Consider the following 24,577-nt stretch of genomic DNA (forward strand, 5'->3'; position numbering starts at 1 on the left):
TAGTGTACTGTTTTTTTGAGAATATTTTGTTTTGTTTTTAGTGCATTTTGTTTTGTTTTTAGTGTATTTTGTTTGGAAGTCGGTTTTTTGTATTTATTTTCCTTAAAACAACGGCCTCGCTGTGTCATTAGAATGTTTGTTGTATACACATTCTTATAAAAATAATTCTAAGATCCATATTGCCCGACTTACAGGAGGGTAATGTATATTTTTAAGTACAATTTGTGTATATGTTAATGATTCGAGCCCTCTTGTAGCCTAAACAACTAAAATTATGTTTTTTTTTATATGCGTCTCCTCAACCATCAAATTCACTTTTCCTTTCCATTTTTTCCTCTTAAAAAAAGGGTGGAAAGGAAAAGGGAATAAAATTGGGCCTCCTGCACCACACTCATCAGATGAAACGCGGAATTGCTTCCACTTCACGCCTGTTTTCTGTGCGGTCGTGGTATTACACCGGGCGAGCCGACCCATTCGTGTGAAGATGTTAAAACGGGCTCTACCACTATTGAATGATAATTGTGGTCTCATACTTTAAAGTTTTTCGGAGTTTAATATGAGTAATTTAAGTTTTATTGATTTTTTTTAATATCTAACAATTGCATTATAACCGCAAATAATATTAAACACTTAAACAAATTACAACTCTATTTAAATGCAGTATTTTCTATATCTGGCAGTATACCAAGCCGCAACAGCAGCTTTGAGTTTTTAAAAAAACAAAAAACCGTCAGCGGGAGAAAGCGCGGGAGCGCTCACATGTCAAGCTGACGTGCGGGCGAGCGCACGTCATCTTGAATGCTACGTTTGTTTATCTTTATAAGGAGTGGATGGATTTAGAACTGGAACAGGTTTAATACTATGATGAGACAGTATAATTCTTGCTCTTATATCGCCTATTCTATTAAACATACCATCATAATAAAATCATACTAATTTAGATCGATATAATTAACAAGCTATTGCTCGCGTCTTAGCCTACATGAAAAAAAAAACAGTAAAAATATAGCCCATGTTACTCAGGCATAAAATAGTTATTTAATGCAAGAATATTTGAAATCGGTCCTTTTAGTGAGCGTCGGTGGCTCAGTGGTTTAAGCACTTGACTTGTAATCAAGGTCTTGGGTTCGAATCCAGCCGTGTACCAATTTGATTTTCGAATTTTCATATGTACATAATTTACCCGACGTTCTTACGGTGAAGGAAAACACCGTGATGCAACCTGCACATATCAGCGAAGAAATTCAAAGATATGTGTGAAGTCGACCAACCCGCATTGGGCCAGTGTGATTGACTATGGCCTAATCACCCTAATTTAGAGTAGGCTCTGAGCCCCTCGGTGGGCTGCTGGTGATGATGGTCCTAGTTTTTAAATTGTTTCAATACATACAAAAATCCAAAAACACAAATATATTCTCTTTTAATATTAGTATAGATAAGTCAACTCTTTTGGCTCTCCTTTAAAAAAAACTATTTAAAAAACAGCGATAGCGGTGAAGCAAAAATAGTATGATAAACATTAGTATTTTAAATACGTTAAAAAACATTTAAAACTTACTGCATTCCGTTACACAAAGAAATTCCGTGTTATTTTAAAACTGAATTCTTTGCTTACCACTAAGCACAAAGAAAACATTACAAATATGAAACAAGTCAAAGAAAACCAGTTTAAAAACGTTTAAAGCATAAGAAATAGTTAGATGTCTTTAAGCTTGCCTCTAACGAAGGGAATTGAGCGTAGGCGAGAAGAATTTTAACTTCAGAATGATATGCGCTTTGTTGTTAATATTTAAAGTGTACCGTTAGTTTACTAACACGAATGGAGTGTCGACTTAATGTACTAATCGTTTATTTATTCGATATATTTTTATACAATGATGACCTATTTATTAAGTCACACTAAGTGTACACTAAGGATCTTTTTTAGAGTCAATAAGAGTATGGCAGGTATTATTGAAGTTATATTAAGAGTGACTTAGATATTGCGACAAATGACGTAATAGGTTATAGGGAGTGATGACGTATGATAGAGTTATGTGGAAGACAAAAACTTGTTGCGCCGACCCTACGGGAGTAGGATAAAGAGAAAGATGATGAAATAACGTAATAGGTTAGCTTTAAACTGATTTAAGGGATAAAAGTACCAGGCCGTCATAAGAATCTATACTATTATAATAAAGCGTAAACACACACTTCTTTGTTGCCTAAGATATCAGCAATTACAGCATATTTTTGAATAATTCTTTTTTTAAGAAAACGCCCTACACTTGCGTCACGCTATATATTTTCACGCCATTAAACTAAGGGGGTAAATATTTGAGATAAAAACCCTAATGTGGGAAAGAGACCATAAGTTGCTGCCAACATCAAGGAAGCAAGATTGCCATGGTTTATCATATGTCATGTCATTTTAACATTTACAATTGATAATTTTGACACATGTAAACAATAAAAATTTCATAATTTTATCCGGATGAAGTCTAGTAAGGTATTAAAAGGTTGGATTTCAAAGAGAAAATGAGTTTAAATACAAATTACAAAGAGGTTGGCTACATTATGTTAATTAATTAACGATAAGGAAGTAGTGTTTGATTAATTCATTTTCCTTGTCGAGGTAGGGTCGATTGAACGGCCCTAATTGTCAGGTCGATAGTGGCGATCTCTGTGTTAAAAGCCCTTATTGTACTTAAGTTGATTGCTTTCTACTGTTTGAAGTTAAGGTGCTAGGGGTCAGTGGGCGTGTGGACAAAGCTGTTAGCGGAAAATGAAAATGAATAGATTATTAGAATAAACTAGCTGTTCTCGTGCGGCTTCATCCTGATGAAATTATAAAAAACTTTATTGTTTTCATTTGTCAAACTCTCAATTGCAAATAACTTTGCTTCCTTAATGTTGGCAGCTTGTATTTTATGGCCCCTTTCCTAAATAAAGGTTTTTTCAATTTTATTTACCCCTAAGTTTAATATCGTGAATATCTATACCCTAAAGCGTGTAAGTGTAGAGCTTTTTATTCAAGAAAAAATATGCTGAGATTGCTGACATCCTACGCCAGTAGTATGTGTTTACGCTTTATTATAATAGTCTAGATTGATAATGACTTGCTTTTAGAAGTTTAACTATATTTACAACTCAGTCAGTACTGTAGGATCAATCAATTTTTTTCCATGATCTATATTTGACTATTAATCTTCCACACCTAAATTTATATAGATATATGTATGCAGAAAGTAAAAAGATATATAGAACAGGTTTTTATTCGTCAAAGACTCTTACTCGAACATTTTTTCCAACGTATTTCTAACAATCACATCTATTCTTTTCATCAAGTTGGTTGTATTTTTTCTTTTTTATAAAAGTACTGAACCCACACTGTTATAACGGCTTTAACTAAAAAGTCCGCATTTTAAACTGATGACGTTTCACATCGATGCCTTCAAAACTTTTATTGAAAGGCATTGTGGTATAGAAAATAGTGTGGAATGTGTACAAAAGATAGGTAAGTAATTCCATTGAGAAAGTTCGAATAGGCAACGATTCGCTTTCTATTGTCCCCAGCGAGGCCCTTATTGAGGCAAAAGGCGTGGTCGGATCACAGCCATCGGGGTCGGTTTATTGCTTTGTAGGGACGATACGGAGCATACGAAAATACGGTCAAGTATGATATTTTTATAATCCTTGTTATTTAGTAAAGTAAAATTTATTTAGAAATCTCACTAATTTTATACATGCGAAAGTTTATAGCCTAAACTGCTAAACGAATCTCCATGAAATTTGGCATAGATATAGAAGATATTCTGGAAAAACATATAGGCTATTTACTTTTGTTTTTCATTCATTCCATGCGAACGGAGTCGCGGGCAAAAGCTGATACAAGATAAAACTAATGCAATCCCATATTTCAAGTAATATTTCAACTACGGAAATAAACATATATGGATGTTTGACATACGAATCTTAATTAAACTAACACAATGACCAACCTTATTAAAAAAAAAAAAACTTAAAAGAACTATTGTTTATCGATAACTAGAACATCCCTATTTAAATATAGTTGTAATACTCACCGGGACGTGATACGCGCATTCCCTATTGTTATCGATACATTTAGTGGGCTATTCAAAAACCAAACCCTTGCTATTTGTCGCCTTACTTCGTGTATAAAAGTATACATAAAGGTGCATTGTATCGGTAAATAATCATTAAAACGTTTTGCGATTCGTAAAAGAGGAAAAAGGAATCAAAAATCTGTTTAGTCGATAAATTCCTTGTTAGCTAACATTTAGACCCATAGTGTATTAAATACGAAATCTATACATATAATAAAATTGAAGTGTCTGTGATATCAAAAGAAAAATTCCACATTTCGGGAAGATGGTGTATTTGCATTGCTGATAACGAAAAGCGCATTTAAAAATTCTTGCTCTGTCCGCAAGTCGCGTTTGTTCCGGGTAATCTCCGAAACGGTTGGACCGATATCGACCGGACTTTCACTGAAGGGTAGCTGACATAGACGGGCATATTATAGGCTACTTTTTTTATCTTAATATTGCGTGTACGAAGTCGCGGGCAACAGCTTGTCTATAATAATAAAGTTACTATTAACAACTCTGAGGCAGTAACTATTAAAAAAATAAGTGTCAGATACAATATAAGATAACCTAGTCGTGTGAAGTGTCGTTCTGGTTTCGAAGCGACCTTGTGGCACATGATTGATTAGATAGCTTTGTTCAGAGACCTTGGGCACAAGACTATTGGAATATTCCAAACATTGATTGTTAAGACAGACGCATTTTTCAACAATATCTTTCGTAACAAAAGGAAAACATTTTGATGCAACCTGTAAGTATTGGCATCGGCCAGCGTGTTTCAAGGTTTAGTCATCACTAAGGGTAGACTCTGAGTTCCTCGGCGGAGACATCTTAAATTACAAGGCCAATCTTTGATAAAGAAATACTAGAAATTGTATAAAAGACTTCACTAATAAACAACAAAATTTCAAAACTGGCACTTACTGAATCTCCAAACCAGTCCGTATAAAAATAATACATCAATCCGGTTCACAGGCGAAGAGCGAGCGGTATAATAAATTTGAATTCAATCAAGACACTATTAATGCGGGGTATCAAATAACGAATTCCATTGCTACCATAAAAAACTAAGATCTAAAAGCAACAATGAAGATTAGAAAATAAAAAAAATAAACCTGTGGAAATCTAATCAAAACTAGCATTAACCTCCACGCCTTCGAACGTCCGCTCAACTCCGCCCACGTACTGATCGCGGACAAGTTATAGGCGATAGCGGACGCGGAAGCGATTAAGCAATTTTAGAGTAAAATAATAAATAATATACAGGTTGTTACTTATGTTATCTAAAACTACATACATCGAGTTCCACAACACCCAGAAAGGCTTTTTATCTCACACGATACATCGTATCGATGCTAATATTATAAAGAGGAAAGATTTCTACTTTTGTATGTATTGAAATAACTCAAAAACTACTGGGCCGATTTCAAAAAATCTTTCACTATTAAAAAGCTACGTTATCGGTGAGTAACATAGGCTACATTTTAAATTCACACAGGCGAAGTCGCGAGCAACAACTCAGTATAAATTTTTATCGCACAGCAGATTAAACATAACTTAGTAACATCAAAACATTTCTTAACATCTAAAGTTTAACTTACACCAAACACTGTTTACTGCACCATAAACATAGACGAAAACTGTTACCGTCGGTAATTACAAGCAAGACATGTGAACCCATTATATATAGATTAGGGAAGAACTGACTTATTAACGGAAAAGATCATTTTTTAAGATAAACGCGATATTATAAAATTCTAAATGGAATCAAGTATTCAAATACTTCATACGTTCCCTTTAAACTTCGTACTGTTATGAGGGACGCGATTTGGTTAAAAAATTACTAAATTTAGTTGCGTTTATATTCGCTGGTAGTTGATTAATTTATGAAATTTTATAGACACTTATTGCGATGATGATACGTTTAGTTCCTTAATTAATATAACTTCTTTAATAAATTTACTTGTTAATTTGATATGTCAGTCGGATTTTGCCGGAGGCCTAATTTTAATTCCTTTCCCTTCCCACCTTTTTTTAGAGGCAAGGATGGGAAGGAAAAGTTGATTTGCCGGCGGAGGAGACTCTTTAGAAGAGAAAATATTCTCTTCTTGTATCCTCCATCAATTAAGAGTAGGCAACGCATCTGCAATTGAGGATGTCTAAGGACAGCGGTTGCTTCGCCACTTCTGTGGATTCAGAAGGCCGCTTGCCCGTTTACCACCTTGTAATACAAAAAAAAAATAATGAAATTAGGGAATACTTGTCGGTTGCACGTTTACCCTTTTTAGCAATAATTTTTTTACGTGGTTAAGATCACAATCATGTCACAAACAAAATAGTAATAAATCATTTGAGAGGCTTCATAATTTGGCTATATTCCAAATGTTGTTAATTATATGACTGTTTTATTAAATGCTGTTTCAACTATGAGTTGTAATAAATGGTTTAATTAAATATTAAGAAAGAAATTAATCAAAGATTATTTATAATAGTCTATAATATATAGATACGATTAGAATGTTAGAGAAGAAAATAAAGCTGGCTCGAAAGTACATAAATGTAGGTAATAATGCGATAAAATTACGCAAAATCCATGAGCAACATTCTATAGTAAATCCGAAAAAGAATTACTAAACTGGCTTTCATTCGCGACTCCGTCCGCGTGGAATTAAAAAAAATTGTGTTCTTCCAGACTATCCTATACATCTATACCAAATTTCATATAGATCCATTCACCAGTCTAGCCTACAACTATCCATCCAAACTTTCGCATTTACAATATTAGTAAGATTTAAAAACTGCATAAAACAAAACGGTAACGACAAAGTTATATACGATTTACATCGGAGTCACTTAACATTGTACGAATGAAAAATGTCACATTACTGTCGTATTTTTAACTAGAAAACCACACATTTCCTACATTTAAAAATGCAAAACCGGAAAGCTTATTTTTAATCTGGTAGCACGACAGAATAAGTTATTATAGTAGAAAGAAAATGGTTAATTTGAATTTTTACGTGAAATTTTATTCATGGACGATATAATGGTTGTAAGGGGCTGATTCATTGCGGTAGCGCTTACGGTCGTTAGGGTGAGTACACAAACTTTTTTACAACCATCATAGTTTTTTTTCTTTCATTTTGCGAATATTAGATGTACATTGATGTTTGAATTATTTAAAATACATTGCTCCATAGATAAATCATTTGCATGTGATTTAAAATAATTTAAAATCAAAAAATATATAAAAAATGTCCTATATCTATTAAAAAAAGGAGTGAAATACACTATTCGATAACTAGTTCAAATTAGAATCTATACTATTATCATAAAGAGGGAAAATTTATATTTTTGTATGTATTGAAATAACTCAAACACTGCTAGACCGATTTCAAACATTCTTTCACTATTAGAAAGGTAATTTATCTGCGATTAACATGCTATGTTTTTATTTTTTAAACTCACGCGGGCGAAGTCGCGAGCAACAACTAGTTTTAAATATCCGACAGTCAAAATATAGGAGAGAATACGAATCGAACACGCAAACTGAAATGACAAAATTTGTTCATCCCTTGAATACAGGTGGCAGAGATTGGAAAAATCAAGTATGTGTACAAACCTTTATATTGCAAAATTTAGTACTGTGCAAAGTTTACTTGCAGTTTATTATGTGACCTAAGTTCGGTCGTTAAAAAAGTAACCAATATTACTTATAAACTAATATAAATAGTAAGTTAAATGTATAGTGTTATTTAAATATATGAAAAACTAGCTGTTGACCGTGACTTCGTGCCCATGAAATTAAAAAAGTAAAAAATATGTTACTACCTGATAAATTACCTTTGTAATGATGAAGGAATATTTAAAATCGGTCCAGTAGTTTTTGCGTTATTTCTATACATACAAATTTTTCCTCTTTATAATGTATAGATTAAGTTTTTTCTGTGTTTGGTCAAAAGGTGATTTTTTTGATAAAAACAAAACGTTAACATAGTACAAAATTCTGTTTTACAAAGATAATAAAAATTTAAATGGAATATGTATGGAATTTATAATTGGTATATTTTGATAGATTGACGGGAAGCCAATTCTCTCAGTCATTGAACGTCAAAAATTACTCCAGCGTTGATTAAAAAACGTTTCTGTCCTACGTAATCATGAAATAGTTAAATAATTAATTCACAGAACGATAAAGTATTCAATAAAAACAAGATATAACAAACTTATCTAAATACAGACATTATAAAAACAGACTTAACTTCGAACAAAGCCGGTAATCACTCGCCCATAAGGACTCCCTACGGGTCAGAAACTGGTCGGTGCCTACACCGAAGGTTGTCACGTGAGTTTAGCCGTGTTATAATTTATATAAAAACAGACATGTTTGTATAGTCAATTTAATTGCTAAAGTTGCAAAATAAATCTGATATTATAAATGCAAAGGTTTAAACGGATAGACTGTTAGTTTGTAGTCTAAATTAACTTCTGAACAGATATCGATGATAGCCATAGATGTAGAGGATATTCTAGATCACATAGACTACTTAGTTTCGTTGTTTTAATTCAACGCAGATAGAATCAAGGGCTAAACTAGAAAACTTTAAAAACAACTAGCTGTTGCCCGGGACTTCGTCCAAGCAATATTAAGATAAAAAAAGAATCGTGTCTACAATTTCCTCAAAGGCCGGCAACGCGTTTGTAGTTCCTCTGGCGTTGCGGATGTCCATGGGCGTTGTTGACCACCTCTGTGTTCCCGCCTATCGTTTGCTTCTCCTATGAAAAAAAGTAGCCTATAACATGCCCTCTATGTTAGCTACCATCCATTGAAGGTCTGGACGAAAATCCGTGTCGGAGATTACCCGGAACAAACGCGGCTTGCGGACAGACAGACAGACAAAAAAAATAAAATGCCATTTTCATTATCAACAACGCAAATACATCATCTTCCCCAAATCTGTAATTTTTCTTTTGATATTACAAGTATCCAAGTAATTAGATTACATCGCTAATGAATCAAAAAAACTACCGTCACAATGGAGCAACGTCCAATCAAGCGAGTCACAACTTCCGTTAAATAATAAAATTAAAACATCAAGAGTTCGAAAAAACCGGCGACCGCTAATGATGCCGTAAAATTCTACGATTAGTTCTGGTCTCGACACCTTGAGGTTAATGAAAGGAAAATTGTACGAGAATTATTAAATTGTCATTATTAATTATTTTCATATAAGCTCACATTTACTTATAATAAAAAATGAAACTATTTTATTAAACATGCAGTCGAACTGAAGATGCTAATTGTATAGCGTTGCGCTGAACATTAAAAAAAATGCAATCTTATTAATAAAATCACCATATCCTTAAGACAACTCCTTCCAAAAAACAGCTCAATGCCAATTACCTGTAAAAAAACAAAACAAAGTCTTAGTATTTAGTTTTATTTAAAAAAGTAGTTTAAGATTCAACACAAATAAACAATCGGGTCTTTCCTCTTTAATAGTATATAGTACTAGCTGTAACTTGCGACTTCGTACGCGTGAAATTATAAAAATAGCAAGAATATAGCGTATGTTTCTCAGTGCTAACGTAGCTTTTTAATGGTGCAAGCATTTTTAAAATAGGTCCAGTAATTTTTAAGTAATTTTAATACACAAATATTTCCCCTTTTTAACATTAGTATAGAAGTATATTTAGAACCGAGTAGTAACCAAATAAGGTCTAAATTTGCTACAAAAAAGTGTCAGTACGAAAGCCGAAGTGAAACTGTCAAAGTGCCAAAATCTAATCGTGTAAAGTTGCCAACTGGCAAATGCAGTACTCGACCGACGATATTCTGGCACCCGCCTTTCTCTATGGAAATGGTAACACCTAAATCTAATCTCTTTGTTACATCTGTTCTTTTCGTATGAAAGTATTATTGTTACTTGTATCGCAAGAAGCTTTATTATACCTTTTATAACAAAAGACACTATATTAAGTTATTTGGGTAAACATTTTCACATCTTACAACGGACAAAAGCGATTCAAGACTCACTTAGTGGTAGAGCTTACATCTGACTCCCTTAAACCTAGCCTAGGCTGGCGACGCCCATAGATCTTAAAAAGATTCTTGGCATCGACCTTACTAGATAAATACAAATGTAATTTTAATAATACAAGAATATTAGCAGATTTTTAACTCGCCGTTTTTCTGCAAACTCACTTAATATGACGGGAATATTTCTTTATGGGACCGTATAAGTCGAAACAATGCGTATACATAGGGTTGTCTCTTCTGGTTTCAATGGATATTTGGGCTACATTTAAAAAAAAATACTTCAACGTCTTCTATACTTCTATACTAATACTATAGAGAGAACAGATTTGTATTTATGGATTTTTGTATGTATGCTATTCACGAAAAAGAATATTACTAACTAACTAAGTCACATAGAAAGGCTACACTTTTTAAATAGCAACAGCTAGTTGTTAATAAGTGGTCAAGTTACTATATGATATTACTTGCGTATTTTTTTGTCGTCTTTTTGCCGCCATTTACGTTTATTGAACGTTGTCTGCCCTACGTATACGTAACGTTTGCTGAGAATGTCTACAGAGGGTGCACGCAGACCATGTATCGCGATAACGTAAATTGCGCCCTTCCTTGTTACACTAATTTCATAAAGAAATCTTTCCCCCGCATCAATTTATCTTTACCTGACTTTTGCAGTTATATTTATAAGTATAGGGATAGTAATCTAAGTTTTGATCTGAGTAACACAATATGCTACAATAAAATACGTACATAATCATCTGTCATATTTCGAGGCTGACTTTAAAATCTTAACATTACAAAGTATCTAATATTACAAATATGAAATTTTAGATGGATGGATGTTTGCTAGAATTTGTAGCCCTAACTGCTGAACTGATATCGATGAAAGGCATCGATGTAGAGGATAGTCTGTAAGAAAACATAGGCTACTCACTTTTGTTTTAGTCCAGGCAGACGAAGTCGCGGGCAAAAGCTAGTCAGACATAAATCTTCAATGACTATTGCCTTTAACAGCCCATTTGCGATATTATACCCTACTTACAGATTCTTCACGGTAGCATACAAAACAAGTTTAAACAAAACACCCTAATTAAGCGAACAGTTTCTCACAATGTTGCCTCCATTTGTACCACATATTAAAAATTGCATATTAACATAATGACAGGATGTTTTAAAAGCTAAAATCCTATAGCAAAAACTCGCGTCTTAATAACCGTATAACGATGACTGATTTGTTCGAATTTTGAATATGACGAAATCAGTAAAGCACGCTATAGACGCTCGGTTCTTACAGTTTTTGACTGACTTCCCAAAAGGAAGTACTCTGAATGTATTTTTTATGTGTGTTATAGCATAACTTCGCTCCTGGTAGACCGATTTTGAAAATTCTTATTTATCTGAAAGGTAGTGCTTGTAACTGACAGCCCAACTGTTTAGTTCAACTGATAGCTTTTCCAATACACGCACAATTTAAACTATAGCGAAATACTTTAAGCTTTTACTACTACGTAAAACTTTCGTATTTTAAAATTCTCAGTTTTGCATACACGTTAGTCTTAACTCTATAGATTGATTGTTACCTTGGGTTTTAACTTATTAAAACCCAAGGTGTGTAGAAGGCATAAGAAGTAATTTGTGGACTAATGGTTTTCCATTGTTTCTGCGTCTGTAATTTTGGTGAGTTTTTGACGTTGAAGCGAAAACGACCTAGATAATTTCCCTTAATTTTGATTGATTGTAAACATCTCGCTATAAGAAAAATAAAAGGTTCTGTTTAAAAAGTTGTGCTATCATAATACTAAGAGTTTGATCGAGCTTATAATTTAACGTGATTAACGGCGTTTTATTGAAACGAATTTTAATCTTATAGATTTAATGGACGCTGAATATTTATATCGTTTCAGTATTCGGACATAAATTTGACAAAAAATACTCTTTAATATTTACAGATTAACACTATTAGTATCTTATAAAAAGCTATTCCAGTCGATTTATTCCGATTAAAATAAACAATTATAAAATTCATACAAAGAAGAAATTTTGAAGCTCTTAGGCCTTTATTCATGTGTGTTTTTAAGATTTCGTTTAAATTACATTATCTTAAGTCTAAAGTCGTTTACTGCATAAAATATCGGTGATTAAAAGACCATTTAAAATACATACTTAACTTGCATTGCTGTTACAAAAAAGAAAAAGACAAATAAAACAAGCTGATCGATCGAAAACAAAAATAAAGTTTGCTACACCCGTTACAAACACCATCATACGTTAAGTACAGTCCTGACATATCAATTAATGCACTTAGTAAACCGTTACAAGACATATCTTTAAAAGTTTTAAACACACTGAGACGCCTGTATCTTAGCTTTCACACTTGGGTAGAACCACTCATCAAAACAGAACACGGTTCAACAGTATGCGTTTAACCAATGGTAATACGAGATTGTTTATTACTCTGCCTATTTTTCCCTCGTGTGGAACATCGCATTAAGTTTTAAACACACTAAGAGACGCATGTATCTTAGCTTTCACACGTGGATAGAGCACTGGTTAAAACAGAAGTGTGTTGTTTCAATAGTATGCATTCAACCGATGGTAGTACGGGATTGTTTTTTTTTATAACATAAGGTGGCTAACGAGCATGCGGCCACCTGAATCCACCGAAATGGAAAGCGACCGTTGTCCATAAACATCCGCAATAGCAGATGCGTTGCCTACTTTAATTGACGGAGGAGGAGACGCACATAAACAAGACATTTCCCCTTCCTATGCGTCACCTCCAACGTCAAATCCACTTTTCCTTCCCATCCTTTCCTCTTAAGAAAAGGGTGGAAAGGGAAAGGGACGAAAATTAGGCCTCCGGCACCACACTCATCAGACGAAACGCGGAATTGCTTCCACTTCACGCCTGTTTTCTGTGTGGTCGTGGTTTTACACCGGGCGAACCGGACCATTCGTGCGAAGATGTTAAAGCGAGCTCTACCACTGTCAAAATCACTGTTTATTGCTCTGATTACACCCTCGTGTGAAAGTAATGGATTGTAAATATTCCATTTTAGTAGCGATATAACGCCTCTAAGTGCTAAGTAAAAACAGGTGAGACGTGTCTAAGGTTACCGTATTTACGATTGAGTTTAGTGCAAATCGTTGTGGGGTTTATTTCGTTAATTCGCTTTTTATCGCTTTTAGTCGAGTGAGAGTTCGCTTCAGTGCCACTTTCTGTAATTGCTCGTTCGTTGGAAGGTTAATTTCATATTACATCTGTGGTATCTTATTAGATTGAAACTGTAGGTAAGAATATTCAGACAGAACTCGAATAGAATCTATGAATGTAAAAAGCGAGAAAAACTAGAAACGCAAATAGAAATTCGTAACATCGAACCATTTCCAATTTTCGTTTTTTTTATTACGCTAACGAAAGAATCTGAAACAAAATACGGCCGCATATTGAAACGATATTTATATACACCGCGTCTTAAATTGTAAAGCAACGTTTAAAATACATTTAAAATTGTGTAAAGTGTTTAGGATTCCCTTCAGAATTCGGCTTTAATTACATGATTCAATAGAATCGATTTTAGAAAGAAGTATTTCGTTAGATATTAACCTATAAAATATTTCATCAATCATAGCGAAGTTTGCAGGTCAGCGGTCAGCGGACCAACCGACGTGTTGTTAATTTGATTTTATATCGCAGATTGTACGCTCACATTACTTGTAGCGACATGACACAGTTCCTACCACGTGCCGAGATTATATTTCGATTGACACTTCAATCATTACAAGCTAGACATTCCTCGTAATATATCTCCTTCACTATCGCACAACTGTTGGAGAATTGTCGATTGTCAATTGTTTCACAGAAAATTCTGATTAGTTGCACAACTAAAAATTCGGCAATGTTCGCACCTCTATATAAGCTCATAGGAATCCACAGCGAGACTGAAGTTATGAGATAGTTTAGTCAAAGGTCTGCGAACGCTCTAAGACTCGATTAGACCTTGACGATGACTTCAAATTTCCTAAATTTAGCAAACTATGACATTAAAAGAGCAGTCGGGTTGATCAGACATCATTCGTAGTACCAGAAGAAACCAGAAGAACCGCAAAAAACTACTAATCATTAGAGAACCAATTAATAGATAAGAATTTGAGTTAGATTTACTACAAGAAAACAAGCGGTAACTGTGTCTATAACAACTACTGGAACTGGTACGGGAATGCTTTTAACCTGGAACACGAGCGTAATGCGAGTAATCGTGTCAGAAAGCTTAATTGTTTGTGGAATTCGGTCTGGTCTGCGGTCCGCTCGACTCTGTTTAGCGAGGATATAATATCAACTAAAGCGGATTATTAACAGAACGGTTACGAGGCCGTCTTACGTAGAATTAGGAGTAAATGAGTTTAAAGGCAACAATTGGAAACAAATTTTGTAAACGTCTACGAATGTAGCATTATAGGAACGTTGTATTATGAGTGTGGTACACCGGCAGAGGTAGACCTTAAGAGAGATGGATGGATTGCTTGAAAGGTGATATGATCAAGAAGGGAATGGTGACACACGACAGACGGATTATCTGGAAGACAAAAACCCGACGAGCCCACCCTACGGGAGTAGGATAACGCAGGAAAGATGATGATATCTACAAACGTAATAAAAACCGAGATAGAACTAGCTGATATTCAAAATATTGAAAACGAAGAACAGTTCAAAATAAACTCTGATTTACATATACATAGAATATTCAAATAGCGAGTTCTTTGCCAAAAAGATATTAAATAAAACTATACAAATACATAACTAATTTCCATTGTCAGGTCAATCCATAACAAAATACCAGGAGTCAGAACAAATAAAATTAATGCCTACCCTTATTAACGGACGACGTAACATATGAAAATATTAACATAGTAATATCGCAATTTAAACCATCTTGTGTAAGTTATATTAAAGTTTATTAGATAACTCGCACACGTCGAAATATGTTGTAAATGATTCCTCCACGGGCCAACCCTTGCTGGAGGCTCCTGATTAAATTCGGTACGCACCGACCCTAACCTTTCTCGGAAATTAATTTCGTCTCTACCCTTGTTAGTTTTTAATGTCGATCTTTATTATGTTTAATTTATTTAACTCATGTAGCGTAAAAAATTAATGAAGCCATACGTTAGCAAAAGACTGACAGACAAATAAAGAAGTTGGGAAATTCCAATGGATTGGTTCTGCAAAATACAGTACTCTTCTTCATGACTTTCTTTAGCTGTTGACTAAAAAGTCCTTCAGATTTTGTATTGGGTCAGCACAGTGTCTCTGTCTTCCTAACCATATCACTTTTAACATAATACGTCCCTAACATAATGTAAAAATTGTATAGAAACTGTCCAGTATTTAATTCAAGTTAATTACAAGGCTTTCTAACAGTCGTGCCGCGTCTCAGTCCGTGTCGGGGTAATGCGTGAATTTCAATCGCAGCCTCATTTGCATATCTTAATTGAAGATTCGACACTAACTCCGCAACAGATGCCGTTGACTAACGTGATATCGACGTTTATCCGTTTGAAGCCAACATTATAACAAAACAATCACGAATATAGTCCAGAAGAATAAAAACATTAAGGGTTTGCTGGGGTTCTTCGGAGAGTTGGCTGGAGTAATCCATGTCCTGTTCTTACGCAAAATACGGGCTAGTCATGGAGTTGCTGAAACCGTAGCCCCTACTACTACTACTACTACTACATAGTCCAGAAGAATGGACAGGACAGCTGCTGACGACTGACAGCATAATACTCAGGAGAACAATTCAAATCGAATGACATCAATCATCATGAAGGAAGTATTTTCTTTGATACTATAGGGTAGCAAACGAGCAAGCGGCCACCTGAATCCACGATGTGGAAAGCGACCACTGCCCATAGTTATCCGCAATTGCAGATGCGTTGCCTACCCTTCATTGACGGAGGAGGAGACGCACATAAAGAGGACATTTACCCTTCCTATGCGTCACCTCCACCGTCAAATCCACTCTCCCTTCCCATCCTTTCCTCAGACGAGAAGGGTGGAAAGGGAAAGGGACTAAAAATAGGCCTAAAAATACTACTAAAATAGTAACAATGGTATTGACAATCAAAGAGCTCCTGATTAAGTCCAGTAACTAGAAGACTTATCTGTCTTCTTAACTCATGCTCTTGTTCTTATAACAATACTAAATGTGATAAAACTGTAAGGAGATTTATATTCTTTACTGTAAGGCTTATAATACAGTGAAGATACCGTACAAGTTCTACGCATTTTCCACTTACGCGGATGATAAGTTATAAGTTACTACGCAGGATTATGGTAACATTGTTATGAGGTGTAACGTACAGAACTGTGTACGTACATTCTCATAATATCGAATCATTTCTTTTAAACTATGGAATTGACTGCGTTGAAGACAAACATCTTGTACATGTTTGGGGAGATATTCAAAGAAATATAATCAACCAAACTGGACTATCGTGATTGATTAAAGCCTAGTCTTTAAGGGTATCTTTGAGCCTCTCGGTGTGGACTTCGAAGGTAACATAGAACAGAATTCAACCTTAGGAACATTAAAAATGAATTAAGGGGCAAAATATCATGAACTAGAAAATTACAAAGCTTTAAATCCATTCCCACCTTTATGACATCCTAATCTACCTTTAAAACAATCAATAGATAGATCGTGCCCTATCTTTGATAGACTATAACGTTCCTAACGACGCATAATTTACATTTAACGCACATTATCCTCTTATTTTGCGGCGTTCACATTTTTGGGGGACCGACGTAGACGGAATTTAAAGTTCCACCTCATAAACCTTAAGGCTTAATGTGGAGTCGATTTATCTACAGGACGATGCTCATGAAATTATTAATTTTAGTTAGTAAAAGAGACAGGTATAGGAAAATATAGAGAAATTGTGTAAAGGATGAGCATGTAGGGTGTGACGACGAGAACGGACGACAAAATATATCTGATTTGAATCTCTACTGGGATAGAGATAGAAACTAGAAATAGAAACACAGCCGTATTCAGGGTCGTCACTCCTTTAGTCTACGCTTATGATGACAAATGTACACTTAACGCGAGTTTAAGTAACCTAAATGACTGTGGATGTTAGATAAGCTATTTGGTTGGAGGTTTATTAACAGAATTTGCTCTTATTAGTCATTAATTAGTTTTGCGGCCAGCGTTATTCTCTTAGGTATTAAGATTTGGCATTTCGAACAGTCAATTACTAGATTGGCAATATGTGTACATAATCGAATATACTGTGTAATTGGAGTACATTAAGATAATTCAACTAAGTAACATAGTTACGAAACTTATTCCTATTTACTGTAAATTTAAATCAATCTTCTTAAAAAAATCAAATTACTGTTTCTATTTAGGTACCAAAGTATTTATTTTACTAATCTGACTATTTGTCTAATATTATAAATGTGAAAGTTTAGACATAGATATTTGTTAGAGTTTGTAGCCTAAACTGCTGAACGAATCTCGATGAAATTTGGTACAGATGGTAGAGAATAGGTTGGAAGAACAGAAGTTCTCTTGTTCTGTTGTTCAGGTCGCTGTCGAAAACTATTCTTGAATTAGTAAAGATTATACTGTTGATCAGATTAAAAAACAAATCTCGCATATTCAAGAACTAATGTAATAAAATAATTAATATAATGTTATAAAATGTTAAATAAAATAATCTGAAAATAAATAGTAACATCAAAATAAAGGTCGCTAGAACAACACACAATATAATCTAGTCTAAATTTGTTAATGCCGGTCTTTTCTTAGATAATGCCAACTGAATGTTCTGTTACGTGGAATTATGGAAGCTTTAGATGAAGTTCGCTAGATAAAGGTATTTTATGCTTATTGGAATTCGCAGACTGGAAACAAAAGGTAATACGTAATAGAAAAGAAAGAGATACGACTATTTTCGTTGTCTTTTTCTATGGAGATCAGTTTTACATCGAATTTTCAATCAGATTTTTTTTAAAAGACAAATGTTAGCTTTTTAACTATGCCGTAATTCTGCTTGTTATGTTAATAATCGGATAGTAGTCGGATGTCAAAAATAAAGGTGTTGCGTTAGCTCGACGAAGCGACGGCCATGTTGGTAAGGTTATTGTGTGCAAATTGGAAGAAAACATAAGAGGTAAAGAAGACTATATTTTATTAAAGCATAACATGGCTGTGACGCCCACACAAAGGAGCGAGCAATCAGTGGTAACACGTCGATGGACATCAGCTACAGAGGAATAGACCCATTGCTGGTCCTTTACCCACCGTTTGAATAGTCATATATTTTAAAAGCGCAGTTGCGGTTGTCATGAAAAGCCGCGCGGCTAATGACTTAGTGGAAATTTAAACTTATAACAAAAAAAATCTGACAACAAATTAAAGGCCGAACAATGAAACGAATCTAAAACTCTTCGCCTTAAAAACGCCGCTTACATCCTGCCAGATGTCAAAATTTTCATTAAACCAGGTTGTTACATATATATTCGGCTGTAAAAGTAAAATTATAACCACGAATTAAAAAAATCTACAAGTAATAGGTTGGTGTGATACAAATTTAGTGCGAAACTGAAAGACTTATCTTGCATATGAACAGAAGCAGGCGTCCAATTAAAAGTCAGATATAAGAAGGAAATGTGTAATTAACTTGTTGACTGTGAATAGAAAGGGACGAACGCTACACACTTATCTAAATTTAAACACGAAAGTCCTGGATCGTGTCTGGAGTTTGATGCTTTGCTAAGGGTGTCTAATGAGTCTGCAGGTAGACGAATTAATTAATAGCAATTAGTAGAATAACATAAAACAAGTAAATGTGATGAGTGAGGAAATGTAATTCTAAGATTTCTTAAGAAATGTCCGGTACAAATATTAGTTACTATCTTTCGCCCGCGTATCCGGCCGCGTGGTATTATATAAAACAAAACCAAGTAGGAGATGTGTTCTTCCAGACTATCCTCTACATGTATGCCAAATTTCATTGATATCCGTTCAGCAGTTTAGGCTACAAACTCTAACAAACAACCATCCATCTATCTAAACTTTCACATTTATAATTTCCATATATTATTATTTCTTATTCTCTATATAATACATTTTACAAGAATATAAAAATAAAATAAAATATATTATATAAAAAATAGAGCACCACCGGCTGCGGAATCCGATGACTCAAGCAACCAGTGGTCAGGACTGCAGAGACAGGAACCTCCTCACTATTCACATTTATAATATTAGTATGATATTCAGATATACAAGCATAGATAAGAGAAATGAATTTTTGGAATAAAACAATCGCATATCAAATAAAAAGATATATTACAACAGAAACAGCAAGTGTGTTACAAACCTTAGCATAACGCAATGGTACTTCATATCCCGAAAATGCCTGAGACATTTTCACAAGACGTTCAGCGTGGGTCTGGACATATTTGTCACAATAATCTACGTGTAACATTGTTTAAGACGGTTTTATCTTGCCTTCATACACATACAACGAATAGTAATCAAAACTAGTATAAAACAAAGTCACTTCCCGTTGTCTGTATTTATGTTTGGATCTTTAAAACTGCGCAACGAATTTGATGCATATTTTAACACAGATTCAAGAGGAAGGTATATATCTATACTAATATTATAAAGAGGAAAGATTTCTATTTTTTATATGTATTGAAATAACTCAAAAACTACTGTACCGATTTCACAAATTCTTGCACCATTAAAAAGCTATGTTATCACTGAGTGTACACAGACAGAGACTGTAGTCACAGATGTATCTATTCGCGAATGATTTTAAATAACTGTGAATAAAATATATAAAAACATTTTACATTCTTCATAACACGATTAATAATACATTCTGTTAACCCTTTCAATGCCAACCCAATTTTTAAATTCTAATCGAAACTACGCATTGAGAGTGTTAACTGCAACACAAACCTGTAGGACAAGTCTCCAAACATATCCTAGTACGAGTATAAGACGTCATGTAGCTCCTAAATATCCTGTAGGTATTAGCATTCAGGGAAGCGTCGTCCCGTCCACACATATCTCAGACTTGACGTTTTGATTTACATTGTTACCAACTTAACAACAATTTATACAGGCTATATAATTTAGGAAATACAAACAATGTAACTAAATGAAGCGAAGCTACTCTTAGTAGATATATTGCTACTGTGGTTTGTTAGAAAGTTTTGTATAGGATTATGTATTAAAGTTTTCAGAAACTTTGTTATTAAAAGATTTAGACAACGCTCGTGCGATATTAATATCGAAGTTTCATTATTTTAAAAGCAAAACTTCTGTTACAATTATTAGAACTACATATTTACACATTGTTATTGGTGTCGTCTTATTAGTAACAATATCTAGCTATTGTCCTGCGACCTCACTCGTACGAATTTTCCATTGGCTATTCTGTCTAATCTTGTTTTTTTTTCTGCTTCCGGCTTGTAGTATTTGTTCCTTTCTCGCATAACAATTTGTACGAATTTATTTACCAATTAAATTAAATAGATATAGCCTGTAGCGTGTCGTTGAAGGCTTTTTTATTAAAAAATATTAATTAAAAAATATGCTGTGATTGGTGACATACTACGCCACGAAGTAGTGTGTGTTTACGCTTTATTATATTAATATAAATTAAACCATTAGCAAACTATTGTAGAAACAAATACATTACAATTTAAGTAAACATAACAGAGCTATAAAATTCAATTCCGATGCTCCATAAGACAGTGCACACTATGTTTATGCAAATTTCAATTTGTTTTGGAATTTAAACTTTAACACAATGGGATAAGGTATACATTGGTGTTTTTGTATTACAGTAAACATTGTAAGGGCTATTTATTGCGGTGCAATGACAGCGATGTGACTTCAACTAACTTAGACTTTAGAATGATAGACGGGCAACAAAGCACACGTGGAGGCGTTACTTTAAAACATGAATACGGCTTACTTAATAATAAAATATTGCTATTTATCCAAAGAAGGGATAGCTAATAAATAATAGTTGATCATAATTCCGTATAATCTTACGAATATTATAAATGCAAGAGTTTAGATGGATGTTTTTTAGTTTGTAGCCTAAACTACTGAACGGATCTTAATGAAATTTGGCATAGATGTAAAGGATATTCTGGAAGAACACATAGGCTAATTGCATTAATGATTATTAATCCGCGTGGACGGAGTCGCGGGCAAAAGCTAGTATTATTACTACCATATTATAAATACGAGTTTAGATGGATGTTTTTTAGTTTAAAAGCCTAAACTACTGAACGGATCTTAGTGAAATTTGGCATAGATGTAGAGAATAGTCTGGAAGAATACATAGTTTACTTACATTTGTGTTTTTTTTAGTCCGCAAAGACGTAATAGCAGAGAAAACTAATATGGCAATAAGTTTGTATTATCAGAATTAACGGTGAATTTGGTTATATGAATCCGATTATTCAAAATATCCGAAAATGTAGTTTTCTTTAGGATATTTTAATTTCCAAATTGCTTTCAACGCTCGTTATAAAGCGTTTATAACTTTAATGTCGCAACCAGTAGGTTGTTAATAGGCTATAAAATATTTTCGTTGGATAATTAAAGTTCATTACATTGACAAGATCATTGTGTAGCGACCCACTTCGCTTATTGACGTTATCTGTGAAGACGCCGTTGTCCGAGTGGGACAATCAGTTGCTTAGCGAATGCAGAATAGTGTTTGATAACATCGAAAACTGTATTACACACACCTTTGACTAAACTATCGTAGAACTATTTAGTCTCGCTTTGATTCCTACGGGCTTATATAGGGTTCATACTACTCGATTGTTAGTTGTGCAACTAAACAGTTGAATTGGCTGCGGAACAATCGACAATCGCACAACAGTTATGCGATAGTTTATTTATAATTGTATTTATATTTATACATCTATCTAAACTGCTTTTCCTAGCTTTAGTCCGCGACTTCGTCTGATCTTAAAAAAAATAGTAAATAGTCTATGTGTTCTCTCAGACATCTAAACGCATTTAAAATATTAGTATGATGGTAATGAAATAAGAAAAAAGATTAAAATTCGACATCTTTTAATATGCTATATAAAACGATATTTATATAGAAATCAATGCTTTCTTAAATAAAAAATAGACTTTATACAAATCTAAGTAAGTACTTGTCCTGTCTGAATGTTAAAATATATTTATGTACTTAATTAAGGTCCGTTTCAAACATCGCTGGATTGCTAGACGTAAATAAATGTTAATTATCCGTCCGCCAAGTGACATCTCCGGCGACATAAATACAGCCGATGTAATTACGCACAACTTTAGACTGCAAACGAGGCAAATTATAGTTCTACAGCTTGGAATATAAATTTAAACAACGCTTAGGTTAGTTGAGAATTCACAGAAGTCAACCACAGTCCGTAGTTATCCAATATAAACGCAAATATTTAGATGGATGGATGTTTGTCACCAGACCGAACGACGCAACGTATATATGTGAAAATAGGTATAGACGTAGAACACGTATATAGAACAAGCTGTTCAAATGCGGCTTCATCCACATGAAATTATAAAAACTATGTTTTACTAGCTTTCGCCCGTGACTCCGTCCGCGTGGAATTAAAGAAAATAAAAGTGAGTAGCCTATGTGTTCTTCCAGACTATCATCTATATCTGTACCAAATTTCATCAAAATCTATTCAGCCGTTTAGGCTATAAACTCTAACAAACATCCATCCATCCATCAAAACTTTCGCATTTATAATATTACATATATAATAAGTAAGAAAGTAAGAAGTAAGATTGTTTACATATGTCAAAATTTAAATGCGCAAATGACAACGAAGACAATGTATAACTACCGTTACCATAGCAATCTTGCTTCCTTGATGTCAGCTTGTAGTTTGTCCACTTCTCTTATGACGGTTTTTTTTTGCAAAATTATTTACTCCATAAGTTTAATAGCGTGAAAATGTATAGTCTTAACCGTATTGTAAGTGTAGGGCTATTTATTAAAGGAATAATTATTCAAAAATATGCTATGATTGCTGACATCCTATGCCACAAAGTAATGTCTTTACGCTTTATTATATTAGAACTAGCTGTTCCCATGCGGTTTCGTCGGCATGAAATTATAAAAACTTTATTTTATTGTTTACATTTGTCAAATTATTAGACATAACATGACAAACCTTAGCAATCCTCCTTGATGTTGGCAACAACTTATGGTCACTTTCACACACTAGGGATTTATCCAAAATATTTACCCCCTAAGTTTAATGGCGTGAAAATATACAGCTTAAAGGGTGACGTAAGTATAGGGCTTTTTATTTAAAAAAATATTTATTCAACAAAATGCTGTAATTGCTGACATGTTAGGCAACAAAGTAATGTGTTTACGCTTTATTATATTATTATAGAAAGTAACAGCAAATTCCTATTTTTTGTTACGTGCAAAAAATACTATAATTTTAATCACAGTTCTATAATTGAAGGTATAAAAATAAATCCACTGGCTTCGTCGGCGCAGCCGTCAGATCGTAAGTGGCTTACCGTGCTCTAATTAAGCGAATGCTTTAGACGTGTTCCGACCTGTGCTAAGTTACGAATGCACCAGTGTGGTCAGACCTTTAAAAATGCAATGTGATACTTTTAAAAACTTGTGGCTGCAAGCAAAAACTTTTTAATACTTAAATTACAGATTATTGATGTAAATGACTTCTATAATTTAATGATTTTTACTCAAACTTTATGTTAACTTGGAGAATTTAAATCTATTTGTAACATGCATCTTGGTTTTTACTATTTTTAAGCAAATATAATTGTCCTTATCTGTTGTGGTAACCATGTACGAACGTAATGATATATTTTTTTTTTTCTTATAAGTAAAAAATGCTATTTCGAGCTAAAATTGCTTACAATAATCTCACTTAACATTATAAAGGCAAAAGTTTAGATTTATGTTTGTTTGTTACAGATTGTAGTCTAAACTGGTGAATGAATATCGATGAAATTTGGCATATATGTAGATGATAGTCTGGATGAACACATAGGTTACTTACTTTTTATTTTTTAATTCCACGCGGACAGAGTCACGGGCGAAAACTAGTAATAATAGGTATATGAAGATACTTATACTTACGATACTTACTTTATTGTTACGATATTATTATACTTAATAATAATTCTTATAGATTCATTTGTATACGATGCCGTCAGTTCATCAGTAAGTTATTGTTAAGTTATTGGGTGGGAGTTAAGTTTATAAAAATTCTCAAAACCCGTTTCACCCAAGTCAAGGTACAGATTTTGACTCATACTTAATATGACGGTTTTACATAACAATAAAACCGATATTATGTGCCGAGAAAACATACAGCATTGCTTATGAAGATGCGTTATATACT

At 33.8% G+C, this 24,577-nt stretch overlaps 1 protein-coding gene across 1 annotated transcript in view; it reads right to left on the reverse strand.

Annotated features, from left to right (window-relative positions):
- LOC106111364 overlaps positions 1-24,577 on the reverse strand; it is a 331,426-nt gene that overhangs the window by 281,775 nt on the left and 25,074 nt on the right. The window lies entirely within an intron of this gene.

Source organism: Papilio polytes, unplaced genomic scaffold (genome assembly GCF_000836215.1).
Source record: "Papilio polytes unplaced genomic scaffold, Ppol_1.0 DF824169.1, whole genome shotgun sequence".
NCBI classification, from domain to species: domain Eukaryota; kingdom Metazoa; phylum Arthropoda; class Insecta; order Lepidoptera; family Papilionidae; genus Papilio; species Papilio polytes.